General features: G+C 36.5%; 1 protein-coding gene across 2 annotated transcripts in view; it reads right to left on the bottom strand.

The window, feature by feature from the left end:
• Positions 1-6316, bottom strand: part of IL1R1 (interleukin 1 receptor type 1) — a 79492-nt gene extending 73176 nt beyond the window's left edge. For both annotated transcript variants that reach the window (XM_027835280.1, XM_027835281.1), the window contains exon 1: positions 5974-6316. The gene's annotated coding sequence lies outside the window, so the exon portion shown is untranslated. The remainder of the gene's footprint in view (positions 1-5973) is intronic.
• Positions 6317-19836: the final 13520 nt, after the last annotated feature.

Consider the following 19836-nt stretch of genomic DNA (forward strand, 5'->3'; position numbering starts at 1 on the left):
ATGAATTGATATTCTTTTCCAATAGAATGTAAGTGTTTTGAGGACAAGAGTTATATATGTGTTTGTCTTTGAATGCCCAGTGCCTGGCATGATGCCTTGTATGTGGCATGAACTAAATAAATGATTTTTTAAATGAATTTTTAACATTTGCAGTTGCTTTTTATTATTATTATTATTTGGTTAGGCAATGGGGTTAAGTGACTTGCCCAGGGTCACACAGCTAGCTTATTATGTGTCTGAGGCCGGATTTGAACTCAGGTCCTCCTGAATCCAGGGCCTGCTCTATCCTCTGCGCCACCTAGCTGCCCCTGCAGTTGCTTTTGATGGGATATTCTGGATAACTCTACTATAGATGTTAGCCTGGATTTAAAATTTAAAGTACAACCCAATGATTCTGCCATTCTTCACCAAAGTCATCCTTCAGTGCCATATTAATCTTCCAATCACCAACTCCCCCCTCCTTTTTAAAGACCAATCTTAGCCAGGCTGGAAGTGTAGGGACTACTCATTGGTCCCATCCCCTGACTGACAGAGAAGTTTCAGTCTGCCCCATTTCCAAACCTGCTTAGGCAGCTAGTGTGTGCCCACATCCCACACTCCACCTCTAGGAGGCTCATCATATTGATGTTAAACTTAATGTAGACACTTGAGGGGCATGGCCCAATGCAGCTGAAAATTACAAACTCAAATACTTTTCTAGCCTCATCCTTCCCAGTAATTGGGATTATAGGTCTTTGCCACAACTCCTAGGGCACCAAGCATCTATTAAACACCTACTAAGTATCAGTCAGGGCAACTAGGTATCATGAATAGAGCACTGGGCTTAACCTTAAATACTTAGTAAGTGTGTGACCCTGGGTAAGTCACTTATCCGCTATTTGCCTCAGTTCTTCAACTGTAAAATGAAAACACACTGGAAAAGGAAATGTGAAACCACTCCAGTATCTTTGCTAAGAAAACCTCATGGACAAGTCCATGGGGTCACAAAGAGTCAGACACAACTGAAGGACTGAATAACAAGTGTCAGGAACTTTGTTATGTATTAGAGATAGAAAGACAAAAATGAAATATTCCTTGACCTCAAAAAGTTTATATTCTATTGGGAAATACATGTACAAATACAAGTAAATATAAAAAATAAATGTAATTTGAGGAGGTTACTAGCAGTGGGAAGGGGGTTACTAGTGGTGGGAAGATCAGAAAAAAAAAGTTTTAGGTGAAGATTAGGTAAAGCAAAGGCTTTATTCAACCTGTGAATGTTTGTAGAAAGCAGAAAATGAATCAATAGACAGAGTGAGTGAAAATAAGAGAGAGAGAGAAGAGATGGAGAGAAGAAGAAGAAGAAAGTCAGAGACAGAGAAAAAGACAGAGCAAAATAGAGACAGAGTCAGATAGATGAGAAAGAGAGAGATGGAGAGAGAGAGAGAGAAATACAGGATTCATCTTCTGTAGGAGATAGAGGGGATGAACTTGATAAGTAGAAAAGTCACCTCTTCATCAGAGAATGGAGTAGATTGATGTTAAGGGTTTGTGAGATGTATAGTAGGGAGAAGAAAGACCTTATCGGGAATGGCTTCTATTTTCTAAATGTGAGGTAAGGTCTCTTGTTGAAATGACTGGATGAGATAGAATAGAGGCTTGAAGAGAAGGGCGGGGGGAGGCTTGGAATAGCCACCACAGAGAATAAATTATAAAGTCAATTAAGAAAGAGTAAAATGGGAGCAGCTAGGTGTCACAGTGGATAGAGCACTGACTCTGAAGTCAGGAAGACCTGAGTTCAAATCTGGCATCAGACCAAACACTTGCCATTTACTATCTGTGTGACCCTGGGCAAGTCACTTAACCCCAATTGCCTAAAAAAAAAAAGAAAAAAGAAAGAGTAAAATGAGTAAGTGGTCCACAGTGCCAAACACCACAGAGAGGTTGAGGATGAGAAATGGGAGGGGCAGGGAGCCACTGGTTTTGATGATAAGGGGGCCATTCATGACATTGGATAAAACTGTTTCAGTAAAGTGGTGGGAGAGAGCCCTTACCATTCATCCACCCTTTTCAGTTTAAAAATAATGTAACTCTTCTAATATTCTGTTTACTAAGGCAGGGGAATAATGCATTTTAGAAAATTTTTCACCAAAAACATTAAATTGTTTTAAGTTTTGGTACTTTAAAGGGTAAGTTTCAGTTACCTGGAAAATCCACTTATGTGTAATACTTCATTATCTCCGTGATAACAGAAAAATAAAATATTACTATGCTGTTATTATCATCCAGGAATGGATCCAGCCAAATTGAACTACTTATTATCTATGCTTTAGACACATTCCATGCTTTTCTTCTTCTGGACACTTTGCTTCCACAGTTCCTTATTCCTGGAATGCCCTATTCTGTCCTATCTCCATCTGTTGACATTCAAGAAGAATGGAGCACTTGGAAGGCAAAGACTATTAATTTTTGCTGTTGTGTCTCCAGCAAATATGACAATATCTTACACATATATTAGCTTCTTCATAAATGTTTGTTGTAGAGCAACTAGGTGGCACAGTGGATAGAGCACCAGCCTTGGAGTCAAGAAGACCTGAGTTCAAATCTGGCCTCAGACACATAGCACTTACTAGCTGTATGACCCTGGGCAAGTCACTTAACCCCATTGCCTATCTAAAAAAATAAATGTTTGTTGAAATGAATTTATATCCTATCCCTCCTTCAAGACCCAGCTTAAATGCTAGCTCCTCTATGGGGTGACTTTACCAGTTGGAAGTAATCTCTCCCTTATATTCTTCTTAAGTACTTGTTATCCTTACTTTGTATGTGTAGATGTTCTGTTTTCCCTATTATATTGTAAGCTGTTTCAGGAGAGGGACCATTTAAAAATTTTTCTTTGTAGCTCTCCCATTATCTAGCCTGAATATCACAGGTACAAGGGACCAGGAAGTGTTGAATGAATGAATGAATGAAAAGAAATTCCAAATATAAATTAACAGGGCTGCCTAGTTTACATATTATTAATAATTGTCCTTCACTCCAAATTGTATCAAGTAAGGCTAAGCCAAGAGAAAGTCAGTGCCAGGCACAGTGAGAAAAAATGAGTGGGTATCTATGAGCTTGTGTTACATAACTATTCTTCATTCCTATGTTAAGTAGGGGGTCAGATTAGATAGATTTAGTTATATAATTTAATTCATGTCTCCAACAAACTTAGAAAGCCAAATACAAATTCTTTTTGGATTATCCATTATCTGACTATTATTTACACCATTTCTTTCCCAAACTTCCTTGTCTACTTTCACCAACATTGTTGACTAAGAATAATTGATTAAGTCATGCTGCTTTTAGCAGCTTACTTATAATTGTAGAATCTTAGAAAGGGTTACAATATCCTTATAATACAACCTGATGGTACAGAGGTCCACATGTCCAACACATCTGATGGGGTCCACTCAAATTGGACCATTTTATGGTGGTTGGGTTATTTTTCCCCCCAAATTACTTTATGCTCTCTTTTGGTTCTTCTATGTGTCAGACTTCTTCTTCTTTTTGTCTTTTGCTGAATCACCACCCACGTCATGCCACCTAACTGTGGGTATCCTGCAATGCTCCACCCTGGCCCTTCTTCTTTCTTTACATTCTCTCACTTGGTGACTTCATCAGCTTCCATTGTTTTAATTACCTTCTCTATTCAGATAACTCTCAGATCTGTATAACCAGCTCTATTCTGTCTCCTGAGCTCCAGTGCTATATCATGAACTGCCTAGCAGACATTTTGAATGTTACATAGATATCTCAAACTCAACATGTACAAAATAGCAAATATTCATATAGTACCTTAAGGTTTGCAAAGCACTTTACGTATATTATCTCATTTCATCCTCAAAACAATGTTGTGAGGTAGGTGCTTTATTCTTTCCATTTTATAGGAGAGGAAACTGAATCTGACAAGTTCAAGGGACTCGTCCAGGGTCACAAAGCTAGTAAGAATCTGAGGCAGGATTTGAACTTAGGTCTTCCTGACTTTGATTCCAGCATTAGATTTAGTACATAGATAGCTCCCTCACAACAAAACTCATTATCTTCTCCCTACCCAGCCCTCAGAATGCTTGATCAAGGACACCACCATCCTTCCAATCTCCTGGGTTCACAACCTCAATATCATCCTTGATTTATCACTTTCTCATACCCCACAAATCCAATCTATTGCCAAATCTTGTCATTTCTACCTTCACAACATCTCTCATATACTACCTTTTCTCTCTCTTCACATAGCTACCACCCTAATTCGGAGATTTTTTTGCCTAGACTTTGCAATAGCATCCTGATGTGGGTCTTCCTGCCTCAAGTCCCTTCTGTCATTCTCCATATAGCTGCCATAGTGATTTTCTACAGGTCTGACCGTGTCACTCACCCACTCAAGGCATTCCAATGGCCTCGATTGCCTATAGCATTAAGTGTAAACTCTTCTTTTTGGCATTTAAAGTCCTTCACAATCTGACTCCAAACTATCTTTCCAGCCACATTTTACTGTTCTCTCCTCTCACTCCACAGTTCAGCTAAACTGGCCCCCTTACTGTGCCCCATCCACAACACTTCCACCTCCATGCCTAGAATACCCACCTTTCTTACCTCTACCTCTTCAGATCTCTGTTTCATTCAATGGAATGGAAGAGCTTTTATTAAACTTTACTATATGCAAAGTACTGTACTTAGCACAGGGATAGAGACAGAAAAGTAAGACAATCCATAATCTCAAAGAGCTAACATTTTGATTGAGAGAGACAACACATAAGGGAGAGCTCAGTTCATGGCAGGTGGAAAGGCCAGGTGATAGTTGGATTCTAGCAGGGAAATTAGTAAGACCTCAAGGACTTTGGGAAGTAATGGAAAGCATGAGGACAAACCCATGGAGTCTAAGAAATCACCATGAAATTCCTGTGAAGGCAAGACTATAATTTACACACAAGTTGTCAATCTCTATCACAGGGGGAGTTTATATGCTGGGAATTTCCCAGAAGTTACAGTCATAAATGTATATATAAATTTAGTGTCCATATCTATATAATTCTATATCAATATAGATATACAACTTAGAAAAGTCTTAGTGTAATTTTAAGCTTTAACAGCTTAAAATTTCACTTAGCTTAAAACTGCACTCATTAACTACACTAAGACTTTTTTTGTTGTTCAGTCATTTTTCAGTTGTGTCTGACTTTTTGTGACTCCATTTGGGGGTTTTCTTGGCAAAGTTACTGGAATGGTTTGCCATTTCCTTCTCCAGCTCATTTTACAGATGAGGAAACTGAGACAAACAGGGTTAAGTGCCTTGCTCAGGGTCATATAGTAGTGTCTGAGGCCAGATATGAACTCATAAAGATGAGTCTTCCTGACTCCAGGTAGACAAAAAGATAGACGAAGAAAGAGAGAGGGCTAGTGATGGCATCATTACCACAATTGAGACAATCTGTTTCTTGTATAATTTATAATACTATTTTGCATATTACCTGATGCATGAATAGATATCAACCGGTATAGTGGAAAAAACACTGGTTCTATAACTAGAGGACTTGAATTCAAATTCCACCTGTGACTCAGTCCCTTTTTGACCTTGGGCAAATCATTTAACTTCCCTGGACCTCAGTTTCCTTATCTGTATAAATGAAGGGGGTCAGAGAGATTTCTGAGGTCTCTTCCACACCTAAATCTATGATCCTTTTATCCTCATACATCTTTCTCTGAATATGACACAAATATATACATATGAATCTGAATTTTCCATTTAGATCCTCATTCATAAAGATGAACAACCTCCAACTAACTAACCCAACAAACCAGCTTCCATGGAATGACTTTTGGGGCTCTCTTTTTGATAGGCATCTTGCAACCATCTGTCTAAGTAGAACTTATTGAAAAAATAGGTAAAATAAAGTCATGAGAAAGAGGAAAAAATTTCAACCAACGTCTTGCATGTACAATGAGTTATCTTACCCTATTTTCCTTGATCACAGTAGAATTAGAAACTCTTCAGACTTATCCCAGCTTTTCACTCTGGAAGACAGCCCTCTTGGATTTCCTCAGAATGAAAACTGTTGACTTGAAGCTGATGTTGAAAGACAAGGCATATAGCAAAGACCAAAAGAGGGCAACTGGTGCAGCCTTGGTTACTGTTTCAAGTTATTTTTTTCTAAAAATCTTTTAATTTGGCTCTATAGCCTAAAAGGATATTATTAGTTTATTAAACAACCTCTTTCTTGTCAAATGGTCCAGAGCCTGCTTCAAGGCTGAAATTAAGGAGAAAGTGGTCTTTTGCTAGTACCCTTATAGTTACTCAGAGCCTGTTCAGACTTGAATCCCTCAGGAATGTCATATTTTGGGAAATACGAACAGGAAACTCAGAGCCAGGCATAAAGCCAGAAACATGAAGAAATGTGCCAAAGACTTGCGAAACTTAAGCATATCTTAGCACACATTAAACTCTGGAATTAAATAAATATGTACTTCTTTCTAAATTCAAAAATGGCCTTCATGCTCATCTTGGCAAATACTTCTTAATTTATGCATAATTAATCCCATTCCTCAAGACATCAGAAGAAACATTAGTTTATAGCTTCCTAACGGCAGTACCAAAGATGATTTCTTTTTCCTATGTATCATTTCCAATCACTCTTGTAAAATGCTGTGCACACACAAGGTTCTCTGAGCTAAGTTGCCTGAGTCAGTGGTGTCAAATTCAAATAGAAACTGGGGCCTCTAAATCATACATAAGGATCCCTGTGGGCCATATATTAACTTAGAAAACCACATACTAACATTATCTATGTTCTATTATATTACTTTGTTAAATTTTTTTTGCTTTTTTAAATTTTTAACATGTGTTTTTAAAACTTTGGGTTACAAATTTTCTCCCGTCCTCCCTCCCCACCCACCCTCATTGAAAAGGCAAGCATCTCAATATAGGTTATAGATATGTAGTCATGCAAAGCACTTCCATAGTAGTACTGATGTGAAAAACTAAGTGTATTTCCCTTCATCTTATCCTACTCCCCATTTATTCTATTCTCTCTTTTGACCCTGTCTCTCCTCAGAAGTGTTTGCTTTTGATTATCCCCTCCCTCAATCTGTCCTCCCCTCTATCAACCTCTTGCTCTCTTGTCCCCTTCCCCCCTTATTTTCCTGTAGGGTAAGATAGATTTCCATACCCCATTGTGTATGTTATTCCCTCCTTATGCCAAATCCTATGAGAATAAGATTCACTCATTCCCTCTCACCTTGCCCCATTTCCCCTTTACTATAAAAGCCTTTTCTTGTCTGTTTCATGTGAGATATTTTACCTCATTCTACTTCTCCCTCTCTCCTTCTCCCAGTATAATCTTCTCCCACTCCTTAATTTTATTTTCCAGATATCACCCTTTCATCTTCAACTCACCCTGTGCCCACTATCTATCTATCTATACAGACATGTAATTTTTTCCCGCCCACTACCCTAAAACTGACAAAGGACTCATGAGTTACAAATATCATCTTTCCCTGCAGGAATGTAAACAGTTCAACCTTAATAAGTCTCTTATGATTTCTCTTTCCTGTTTACCCCATGTTTCACTTGAGTCTTGTATTTGAAGGTCAAATTTTCTTTTCAGTTCTGGTCTTTTCCACAGGAATGCTTGAAAGTCCCCTATTTCATTGAATGGCCATTTTTTACCCTGAAGGATTTTACTCAGTTTTGCTGGGTAGGTGATTCTAGATTGTAGTCCTAACTCCTTTGCCCTCCAGAATATCATACTCCATGCCCTCTGGACCCTTAATGTAGAAGCTGCTAAATCTTGTGTTATCCTGATTGTGTTTCCACTGTACTTGAATTGTTTCCTTCTGGCTGCTTGCAATATCTTCTCCTTGACCTAGGAATTCTGGAATTTGGCTACAACATTATTAGGAGTTTTCCTTTGAGAATCTCTTTCAGGAGGTGATTGATGGATTCTTTCAACTTCTATTTTGCCCTCTGGTTCTAAAATATTAGGGCAGTTTTCCTTGTAATTTCTTGAAAGATGATGTCGAGGCTCTTTTATTGATCATGGCTTTCAGAGAGTCCAATAATTTTTAAGTTCTCTTTCCTGGATCTATTTTACAGGTCAGTTGTTTTTCCAATGAGATATTTCACATTCTCTTCTATTTTTTCATTCCTTTGGATTAGTGTTACAGTGCCTTGATTTCTCAAATTGTCCCTATCTTCCAATTTCTCCATTCTAATTTTTAAGGAAGTACTTTCTTCAGTAAGCTTTTGGACTTCCTTTTCCATTTGGCCAATTCTGCTTTTAAGAGCATTCTTCTCCTCATTGGCTTTTTGGACCTCTTTTGCCATTTGGGTTAGGCTATTTTTTAAGGTGTTATTTTCTTCAGTATTTTTTTGGGTCTCCTTTAGCATCACTCTCAGTTTTTCCCTCTACTTCTCTTACTTACTTCTCAAAATCCTTTTCGAGCTCTTCCATGGCCTGGGACCAATTCATATTTTTCTTGGAGGCTTTGGATGTAGGAGCTTTGGCTTTGTTGTCTTCTTCTGGTTGTATGTTTTGATCTTCTTTGTTATCAAAGTAAGATAATATAGTCTGGCTCTTTTTGCACTTGTTGCCCATGATCCTAGCCAATTACTTGAGTTAACTCTTTGTTAAGGTAGGAGTCTGTTTCCAGTGTGGAGAATGTACTGTCCCAAGCAACATTCCTTCAATGTGGACAAAACTTCCAGGCCCAATAGAAGTAAAAATTAAAAATACAAAAAATAGAAGTAAAAATACAAAATCACAAAAATTGTGGGTATGAGTGTGCATAATGTATGCATGCACACACATACATATATATATAAAATGTTTTAAACTTTGATGAAGATGCCCAGATCTCACATGCTCTCATAGACTTCTGACAATAGCTTTGCATAACTTTGAATGAAAAAGTAAATTTCATCAGTAAAATTACCTTTTTTTCAGTCCTCAGTACCCAAGTCTTTGCATTTTGTGGCCCATAGGAAACATTTTGATTTTTCTTCATAGCAACAGTTAGCAGTTGTTTTTGTTTGTTTGTTTGTTTTTACTGGTTTTACTCTTTTTCAATTTAAAGAAGCCTAACCCCCAAGGTGCTAAAGGAAACATTTGTATATTTGTTTTTGCAAATTACACATCTTTGGAGCAAATTTCCTTTTGTAAAATCTAATGGATTGAACAACAATTGATATTAAGTGATTAAACAGAACTGGGGAACTAATAACTGACCTAGACAAATGAGGACATAGCTAACAGGGGTTCAAGAACCTAATAGTAGGGAGAATAGATAGATACCCCTACCTCCTCAGAATCACCCCCAGATTCCTGAAAGGCATATGTAGCAGTCTGGCTCCTGGAGAAGGAACCAGAAGACTCTGGCTACACTGGGCCAGATCCTACAGTGAACCTTACATGGGAATATGCAAAATCTTTGACTTTTCAGGTTGAGAGACTATGAGTGTCTACAGGAGTGTTGGAGATGTCCTTGAGATCCAGCAGAACCAAGAATTGTTAATTAAATTTTGTTAGCACTTTGCTGAACATCCCAAATTACAATTATTAATTACAAGGTACTATTTAGAAACTGTTATGATATATAATTTTTGTTATTCAATTTATATAAATTTATATTGCTTATAAAAAATAAAGAAAGAAGCTTATGCCACACTGTAGGCGAATCTATATTAATTCTAGTTGCCAGGACTTTGCTTATTTTCTTGCTTTGATACAACTGATCTTATTTAATATGGGGTTTAATAAGCCTTGAAATACTTGTATCCCCCCACACCAATAGCTGCCATCTCTAATAGTCATTGAAGAGTGCTCTTCAACAACTATAACTTTTGCACATTTCCTGTGGGGGGAGGGGGAGAGGAAGAGGTAATACTCATTCTTTAAAACACAGAATTAAAAACATAAGAGGGCAGTGAAGTACAGAAATCTATTGCTCAACTGATGGAGAACTAACTAAAAATGGAGAAAACAGACCAGTCAAGTTTCATCTGATCAAGATCAGCCACTCTGAGACAACCAAGAACACTAGTTGTAGAAGCATAGACATGTGCCAATTGCTATCACAAAACGAAACCATGTAAAAATTATTGCTATCCCAAGTAATTTGTACAACAGTGAACCTTCCCTTTCTGCTAATGTTGTGAGGATCAAATAGGATAATGTGTAAAAAGTGTTTTGCAAACTTTAGAACACCATATAAATGTCAGTTATTAAGAGTAGCAAAGGAGGGGCAGAAACAAAATTGTTGAGAAAAAGCAAGGAATCACCTGAGCTCTCCTAAATTCCCCTCCAAACAACTTTAAATAATGTTTCAAAACAAATTCTGGAGCAGCAGAACCAAGAAAAGGATATAGGGAAACAATTTTTCCAACCCAGGACAACTTAGAAGGTTTGCAGGAAAGGTATGTTGCACCAGGGTCAGAGCTGAGCACAGTCCAGTATATGTTGCACCAGTGTAAGCCAAGCCCCAGCAAACCAGCAGTGGGCTTTGGGGGTGACTGAATCAACAGTGGCTGTGGCTTCTGGAAATCTCAGCTTACAGATGGTAAAGGGGTTGGATAACTGGTCAGGAAAGAGTATGGGGGGAAAAAGATTATAGGGGTTTCTTTGCAGGCACTGGTTATAGAGCTCTGTTGTATTGCCCATACACAGATCTGGGTCACAGGCCTGAGTCACTGTTCCAAGGTGAGGAGGAGCACTAGAACATCAGAGTTTACAGCACAAGGGAGTGGCAACCCTGATCACAGTTCCAGGGTCAAAAAAAGTGCTTGTGGTCACTCACAGACCAGAACACAGGCTAGGAAAGTAGTAAACATATGCACTTACAGACCTCCAGAACTAGCTCTGAAAACAGCAGTACAAAAAACTTAGTGCCTCCTCCAACCCAGAGCAGAGCCCAACTTTAACATAAAGGGAAAGTCAAGAAATAGGCTGGAAAAATAAGCAAACAACCAAAAAAGAACCAAACCATAGAAATTTACTGTGGTGACAGGGAAGATCAAAACAGAAACTCAGAAGACAAAAAAGTCAACACTACTATATCCAAAGCCTCAAAGAAAAATGTGAATTGGTCTTAGGACCAAAAAGAATTCCTGAAAGAGCTCAAAAAGGATTTTAAAAATCCAATAAGAGAAGTAGAAGAAAAATTGGCAAAAGAAATGAAAATGATGCAAGAAACTCATGGGTAAAAAGAGTCAATAGCTTGGAAAAGGAGGCACCAAAAAAAAAATACTGAAGAAAATAACATCAGAAAAAATAAAATAGCCCAAGTAGTAAAAGAGGCATAAAATCCATACAAGAGAAGAATTCCTTAAAAAGCAGAATTGCCCAAATGGAAAAAGATACACAAAAATTCACTGAAGAAAAGAAAAGAACTTCTTAAAAAGTAAAATTGACCAAATTAAGCAGGAGGGGAGGGGAAGTACAAAAGCTCACTGAAGAAAAAATTAGAATTGAGCAAGTGGAGCTAGTGACTCCATAAGACATTAAGAAACAATTAAACAAGATCAAAACAATGAAAAAATAGAAGAAAATTAAAATGTCTCATTGGAAAAACAATTAACCTGAAAAATAGATCAAAGAAAATAGAGATAAAAAGAAAAGAGCCTAAACATCATATTTCAAGAAATTATCAAGGATAACTGTCCTAATATTCTAAAACCAGAGGGAAAGAGAAATTGAAAGAATCCATCAATCATCTGCTGAAAGAGATCCCAAAATGAAAACTCCCAGGAATATTATAGTCAAATTCCAGAGCTCCTAGGACAAAGAGAAAATATTACATACATCCAGAAAGAAACCATTCAAATATCATGGAGCCACAGTCAGGATACCACAAGATTTAGCAGTTTCTACATTAAAGGATTAGAGGACTTGGGAATATGATATTCTGGAGAGCAAAGGAGCTAGGATTACAACCAAGAATAACCTACCCAGCAAAACTGAGTATAATCCTTCAGGGGGAAAAATAGATATTCAATGAAATATAGGACCTTCAAACATCCTTATGAAAAGATCAGAGCTGAATAGAAAATTTGACTTTCAAATCAAGACTCAAGATAAGCATAAAAAGATAAATGGGAAAGAGAAAACATAAGGAATTCAATAAAGTTAAACTGTTTACATTCCTACTTGGAAGATGATACTTGTAACTCCTAAGAACTTCTTTTTTTGGCAGATTTTAACTTATATTCTTTTTTCTTTAGCATTTAATAGAATTTTTTCCAATTACATGTAAAGATAGTTTTCAACATTCAATTTTGTAAGATTTTGAGTTCCAAATTTTTCTCCTTCCCTCCCCTGTCCCGAAGACACGAAGCAGTCTGATATAGGTTGTACAAGTAGAATCATGTTAAACATATTTCCACATTAATCATGTTGTGAAAGAAGAATAGAACAAAAAGGAAAAACTATGAGAAAGAATAAAGCAAAAAACAAAAAAAAAATTAAAATAACATGCCTTGATCTACATTCAGACTCCATAGTTCTTTCTCTGAATGTAGTTAGCATTTTCCATGATGAGTCTTTTGGAATTGTCTTGGATATTGCTAAAAAGAGCTAAGTCTATCATAGCTGATCATCATACAATGTTGTTGTAACTGTGTATAATGTTCTCCTAGTTCTACTCACTTCATTCAGCATCAATTCATGCAAGTCTTTCCAGTTTTTCTGAAAACCACTTGCTCATCATTTCTTATAGAACAATAGTATTCCGTTACATTTATAAACCAGAACTTGTTCAGCCATTCCCCAGTTGATGGGCATCCCCTCAATTTTTGATTCTTTACCACCACAAAAAGAGGCTGCTATAAATATTTTTGTACATGTGAGTCCTTTTCCCTTTTTCATGATCTCTTTGGGATACAGACCTAGTAGTGGCATTGCTGGATTAAAGGGTATGCACAAGGGGAAGGTAGGTGATGCATTGGTTAGAGCACTGACCCTGGAGTCAGGAGGACCTGAGTTCAAATCCAGCCTCAGACACTTGACACTTACTAGCTGCGTGACTCTGGGCAAGTCACTTAACCCCATTGCCTAGCAAAAACAAACAAACAAAAATTAAATAAATAATAAAGGGTATGCACAGTTTGCTTGTCCTTTCAGCATAGTTCCAAATTGCTCTCCAGGATGGTTGGATCAGTTCACAACTCCACCAGCAATACATTAGTGTTCCAATTTTCCCACATCCTTTCCAACATTTGTAATTTTCCTTCTCTGTCATATTAGCCAATCTGAAGTGATACCTCAGAGTTGTTTTAATTTGCATTTCTCTAATCAATAGTGATTTAAGGTATTTTTTCATATGAGTATAGATGGCTTTAATTTCTTTATCTGAAAACTGTCTGTTCATATCCTATGAGCATTTATCAATTGGGAAATAACTTGTATTCTTATAAACTTGATTTAGTTCTCTATATGTTTTAGAAATGAAGCCTTTATCAGAAACACTGGCTGTAAAAATTGTTTCTCATCTTTTTACTTTCCTTATAATCTTGGTTGCATTGGTTTTGTTTGTCCTAAACCTTTTTAATTTAATGTAATAAAAAGTATCCATTTTGCATTTCATAATGTTCTCTATCTCTTGTTTGGTCATAAACTCTTCCTTTCTCCATAGATCTCACAGGTAAACTATTCCTTGCTCTCCTAATTTGCTTATGGTATCATCTTTTATGTCTAAATCATGTACCCATTTTAACCTTATCTTGGTATAGAGTGTGAAATGTTGGTCTATGCTTAGTTTTTGCCATAATATTTTCTAGTTCTCCCAGCAGTTTTTGTCAGACAGTGAGTTCTTATCTCAGAAACTGGAGTTTTTGGGTTTATCAAACACTAGATTACTATGGTCATTGACTACTATGTCTTGTGTACCTAATCTATTCCACTGATCCACCGCTCTATTTCTTAGCCAGTACCAGGTAGTTTTGATGATTACTACTATATAATATAGTTTAAGATCTGGTATTGCTAGGTCACCTTCCTTTGTATTTTTTTCATTAATTCCCTTGATATTCTTGACCTTTTGTTATTCCAGTTGAATTTTGTTGTTATTTTTTCTAGCTCTCAAGGTAATGGGTTCTATCTAATAATTTTTGGCAGTTTGATTGGTAAGGCACTGAATAAGTAAATCAATTTGGGCATAATTGTCATTTTTACTATATTAGCTTGGCCTACCCATGAGCAATTCAGCATTTTTCCAATTGTTTAGATCTGAATCTATTTGTGTGAAAAAGTGTTTTGTAATTGTATTCATATAGTTCTTGGATTTGTCTTGGCAGGTAGACTCCCAAATATTTTATATTGTCTACAATCATTTTAAATGGAATTTCTCTTCCCATCTCTTGCTATTGGACTTTGTTGATAATATATAAAAAATGCTGATGCTTTGTGTGGGTTTATTTTATATCTTGCACCTTTACTAAAGTTGTTAATTGTTTTAAGTAGTTTTTTAGTTGATTCTCTAGGATTCTTTAAGTATACCATCATATTATCTGCAGAGAGTGATAGTTTTGTTTCCTCATTGCCTATTCTGATTCCTTCAATTTCTTTTTCTTCATTATTGTTAAAGCTAACATTTCTAATGCAATATTGAATAATAGTTGTGATAATGGGCATCCTTGTTTAACTCTTGATCTTATTGGAAAAGCTTCTAGCTTAACCCCAATACATATAATGTTTGCTGATGGTTTTAGATAGATATTGCTTATCATTTTAAGGAAAATTCCATTTATTCCTATGCTCCCTAGTGTTTTTTAATAGGAATGGGTGTTGTATTTTGTCAAAAGCTTTTTCTGCATCTATTGAGATAACCATATGATTTCTGTTAGTTTTGTTATTAATATGGTCAATTATGTTGATAGTTTTTCCTAATACTGAATCAGCCCTGCATTCCTGGTATAAATCCCACTTGGTCATAGCGTATTATCCTCATGATAAATTGATGTAAATATTTTATTTAAAAAGTTTGCAACAATATTCATTAGGGAAATCGGTCTCTAATTTTCTTTCTCTTTTTTGGCTTTTTCTGGTTTATGTATCAGCACCATATTTGTGTCATAAAAGGTATTCGGTAGGACTCCTTCTTTGCCTACTTTTACAAATAGTTTATATAATATTGGAATTACTTGTTTTTTAAATGTTTAATAGAATTAACTTGTAAATCCATCTAGCCTTGGAGATTTTTTCTTAGGGTGTTCGTTGATGATGTGTTTAATTTCTTTTCCCTAAAATGGGATTATTTAAGTATTTTATTTCCTCTTAAGTTAATCTGGGTAATTTACATTTTTTAGACATTTGTCCATTTCACTTAGATTGTCAGATTTATTGGCATACAGTTGGGCAAAATAGTTCTTAATTATTGCTTTAATTTCCTTTTCATTGGTGGTTAATTCACCCTTTTCATTTTTGATACTGGTAATTTGGTTTTCTTCTTTCTTTTTTTAATCAAATTAACCAAAGGTTTATCTATTTTATTGGTTTTTTCATAAAATAGCTTTTAGTTTTATTTATTACTTCAATAGTTTTCTTAACTTTCAATTTTATTAATCTCTCCTTTGATTTTCAGAATTTCAAATTTGGCATTTAATGGGGGACTTTTAATACATTCTTTTTATAGCTTTTTTGCATGTCCAAATCTTTGATCTCCTCTTTCTCCAGTTTATTCATGTAAGCATTTAGAGATATAAAATTTCCCCTAAGAACTGCTTTGGCTGCATCCCATAAGTTTTGGTATGTTGTCTCATTATTGTCATTCTCTTTGATGAAATTATTGATTGTTTCTATGATTTGTTGTTTGATCCACTCATTCTTTAGGATTAAATTATTTAATTTCCAATTAGTTTTTAGCCTATCTTTCCATGGCCCTTTATTACATGTAATTTTTATTGCATCATGATCTGAAAAGGCTGCATTTAATATTTCTGACTTTCTGCATTTGATTGTGAGGTTTATTCACCCCCCCAACTTCTTTCTTGTTTATTTTGTGGTTAGATTTATGTAGTTCTGAGAGAGAGAGAGAGAGAGAGAGAGAGAGAGAGAGAGAGGTTGAGGTCCTTCATTAGTATAGTTTTGCTGTCTATTTCTTCCTTTAACTCACTTAACTTCTCTAAGAATTTGGATGCTATATCACTGGTGCATATATGTTTAATATCAATATTATTTCATTATCTATGGTACCTTTTCCTGCCTTTTTCACTTCAGCTGAAGCATAATATATTCTGCCCCATCCTTTTGCCTTTACTCTGTGTGTATCTTTCTGCTTCAAATTTGTTTTTGTAAACAACGTATCGTAGGATTCTGGTGTTTAATCCACTCTGCTATCCACTTCCATTTTATGGGAGAGTTCATCCCATTCACATTCACAGTTATGATTACTAACTGCATGTTTTCCTCCATCCTATTTTTCCCCCTTTTATACTTTTCTCTCTCCTTTTACCCCATCCCTCCTTACCAGTGTTTTGCTTCTGACCACTACCTCCTTCAATCTGCCCTCCCTTCTATCAGCCCCGCTCTTCCCTTTTCTTTCCCCTTTCCCCTCCTACTTCCCTATGGGATAAGATAAATTTCTATGCCTAACTGAGTGTGTTATTCCCTCTCTGAGCCAAATTGGATGAGAGTAAGGTTCAAACAATGCTCACCCCCTCCCTTCTTTCCCTCTACTGTAATAGGTCTTTTGCATCTCTTCATGTGATGTAATTTATCCTATGCTACTCCCCCTTTCCTCTTCTCCCGGTACAATCCCTTTTTTACCCCTTAATTTTTTATATCATCACATCAAAGTCAACTTATATCTACACCCTCTGTCTATATATACTCCTTCTAACTGCCCTAATACAGATAGAGTTCTCAAGAGTTAAAAGTATCATCTTCCCATGTTGGGATGTAAACAGCTTAATCTTATTGAATAACATGTTGGTTTTTACTTTCCTGTTTACCTTTTTATGCTTGTCTTAAGTCTTGTATTTGAAGATCGAATTTTCCATTCAGCTGTGACTGTTCATCAGGAAAGCATTGAATATCCATCTTTTCCCCTGAAAGATTATGCTCAGTTTTGTGTAATCCAAGTTCCTTTGCCTTCCAGAATGTGATTTTCTGAGTCCTCTGATCCTTTAATATAGTAGTTGCTAAGTCCTGTGTAATCCTGACTGTGGCTCCTTGAAATTTGAATTGGTTCTTTCTGGTTGTGGGCAGTATTCTCTCCTTGACCTGATAATTCTGGAATTTGTCTATGATATTCCTTGGAGTTTTCATTTGGGGATCTCATTCAGGTGGTGATTGGTGGATTCTTTGAATTTCTATTTTACCTTCTGGTTTTAGGATATTAGGGCAGTTTTCCTTGATAATTTCTTGGAAGATGCTGTTCAGGCTCTTTTTTTGATCATGGCTTTCAAGTAGTCCAATAATTCTTAAATTATCTCTCCTGTACCTATTTTCCATGTCAGTCATTTTTCCAATGAGGTATTTTACATTTTTTTCTATTTTTTTCATTCTTTGATTTTGTTTTGATTTGATTTTGTTTGACTGATTCTTGATGTCTCATGGAGTCATTAGCTTCCACTTGCCCAAAAATTCTAATTTTTAAGGAATTATTTTCTTCAGTTAGCTTTTGTACTTCCCTTTCCATTTGGCCAATTCTACTTTTAAAGGAGTTGTTTTCTTCAGTGGATTTTTTTTTCCATTTGGCCAATTCTGTTTTTTAAGGAGTTATTTTCTTCAGTCAGTTTTGTGCTTCCTCTTCCAGGCTGTTGACTCTTTTTTCATAATTTCTCTTGTATAATTCATTTCTTTTCCCAATTTTTCTTCTACCTCTCTAACTTGATTTTTAAGATCCTTTTTGAGCTCTTCTAGGAGGACTTTTTGGGCTTGAGACCAATTCATATTCCCCTTTGAGGATTCACATATAGGCATTTTGACATTGTTGTTCTCTTCTGAGTTAACATTTTGATCTTCCCTCTTATCATAGTAGCTTTCTATGGTCAAGGATCTTTTCTGTTTCTTACTCATTTTTCAAGCTATTTTGTGACTTTTAAAGTCGAGCTCTGTCTAGGCACAGGGGGCACTGTCCCAAATTTCTTCTGCTGGAGGCCAACAGCCTGGTCACTGACTTTCTGCTCTGGGGCCTCAGATGCTGGCAGCTTGTCCATTGCACTGGGGGTGGCCTGGCCTAGTTGCCTGTTGTGTCAGAGTTCAAGAGCTTGCAATTTGCATTCTGCAAAGGGGCTAGAGGCCTCATAGATGGCCTGCTGAACCAGGACCGAGGGGCCACAGTTGATGATCTGTACTGTGGCTAAGAGCCTCCCACTGACTTGCCTGGGCAGCATTTGTGCTGGATGGTGCTTCCATTTTACACAAGTGAGACAGACCTTTTCTGAAGTCCTTCTAAGTCATCTTAAGGTGGAAAATTATTTCACTCCCTCTTTTTGTGGGTTCTGTCACCCCAAAATCTGTTTAGAGGTTTGATTTAATGTTGTTTCTGAGGAAAACTGGGGAGAGCTCAGCCAACTTCCTGGCTTCTCTGCACTATCTGGGCTCTGCCCCCGGAACTTTCTTATTATCAGGGAAGTTAGAAGGTATATACATAGACAGAGAGCAAAAGTATGAGTTGAATACAATGAGATGATACCTTAAAAAATAAAATTAAGAGATGAGAAAGAGGAATACATGGAGAGAAGGGAGAGGCAGAATGGGGTAAATTATCTCACATTAAAGACATGCAAAAGAGATTTTACAATGGAGGGGAAAATAGGGGAGGTGAAGGAGAACACTTGAACCTTACTCTCATTGGAATTGACTTAAAGAGAGAATACTATACACAGTCAGTTGGGTAGAGAAATCTATCTTACCCTACAGGAAAGTAAGATGGGAAGGGGATAAAAGAAAGGGTGGAGACTGATATAAGGGAGGTGGGATTGTAGGAGGTGGTGGTCAGAAGAAAAACACTTTTGAGGATGGATAAGAGAGAGAGATGAAAGAAGAAGGAGGAGAATAAACAGGGTGAGGAATAGGATGGAGGGAAATACACAGTTAGTAAATATAACAGTGAAAAAATTTTACAGTAAGTTTCTCAACAAAGGCCTCATTTCTCAAAGATATAGAGAACTGAGTCAAATTTATAAAAATAAGAGCCATTTCCCAATTGGTGAAAGGTCAAAGGATATCAATAAGCAGTTTTCAAATGAAGTAATCAAAGCCATCTATAGTCATTTGAAAAAATACTCTAAATCACTATTGATTAGAGAAATGCAAATTAAAACAACTATGAGGTACCACCCCACTCCTATTAGATTAGCTAATATGACAGAAAAAGAAAATTACAAAAGTTGGAAGGAATGTGGGAAAATTGAAGCACTAACACATTGTTGGTGGATTTGTGAACTGATTTAACCATTCTGGAAAGCAATTTGGAACTATGCCCAAAGAGCTATAAAACTATGCATACCCTTTGACCCATCAGTATCACTATTAGGTCTGTATTCCTAAAAGATTAAAAAAAAAAAAGAAAAGGACCTATATGTACAAAAGTATTTATAGCAGCTCTTTTTGTGGTGTCAGAGAATTGGAAATTGAGGGGATGCCCATCAATTGGGGAATGTCTAAACCAGTTGTGGTATATGATTATGATGGAATATTATTGTGCTAAAAGAAATGATGAGCAGGATGCTCTTAGAAAAACCTGTAAAGATTTACATGAACTGATACAAAGTGAAATGAGCAGAACCAGGAGAACATTGTACACAATAACAGCAATATTGTACAATGATCAGCTGTGAATGGCTTAGCTATTCTCGGCAATACAATGATCTGAGACAATTCT

This window comes from Vombatus ursinus, unplaced genomic scaffold (genome assembly GCF_900497805.2).
Source record: "Vombatus ursinus unplaced genomic scaffold, bare-nosed wombat genome assembly UNPS02004312.1, whole genome shotgun sequence".
Lineage (NCBI taxonomy): Eukaryota > Metazoa > Chordata > Mammalia > Diprotodontia > Vombatidae > Vombatus > Vombatus ursinus.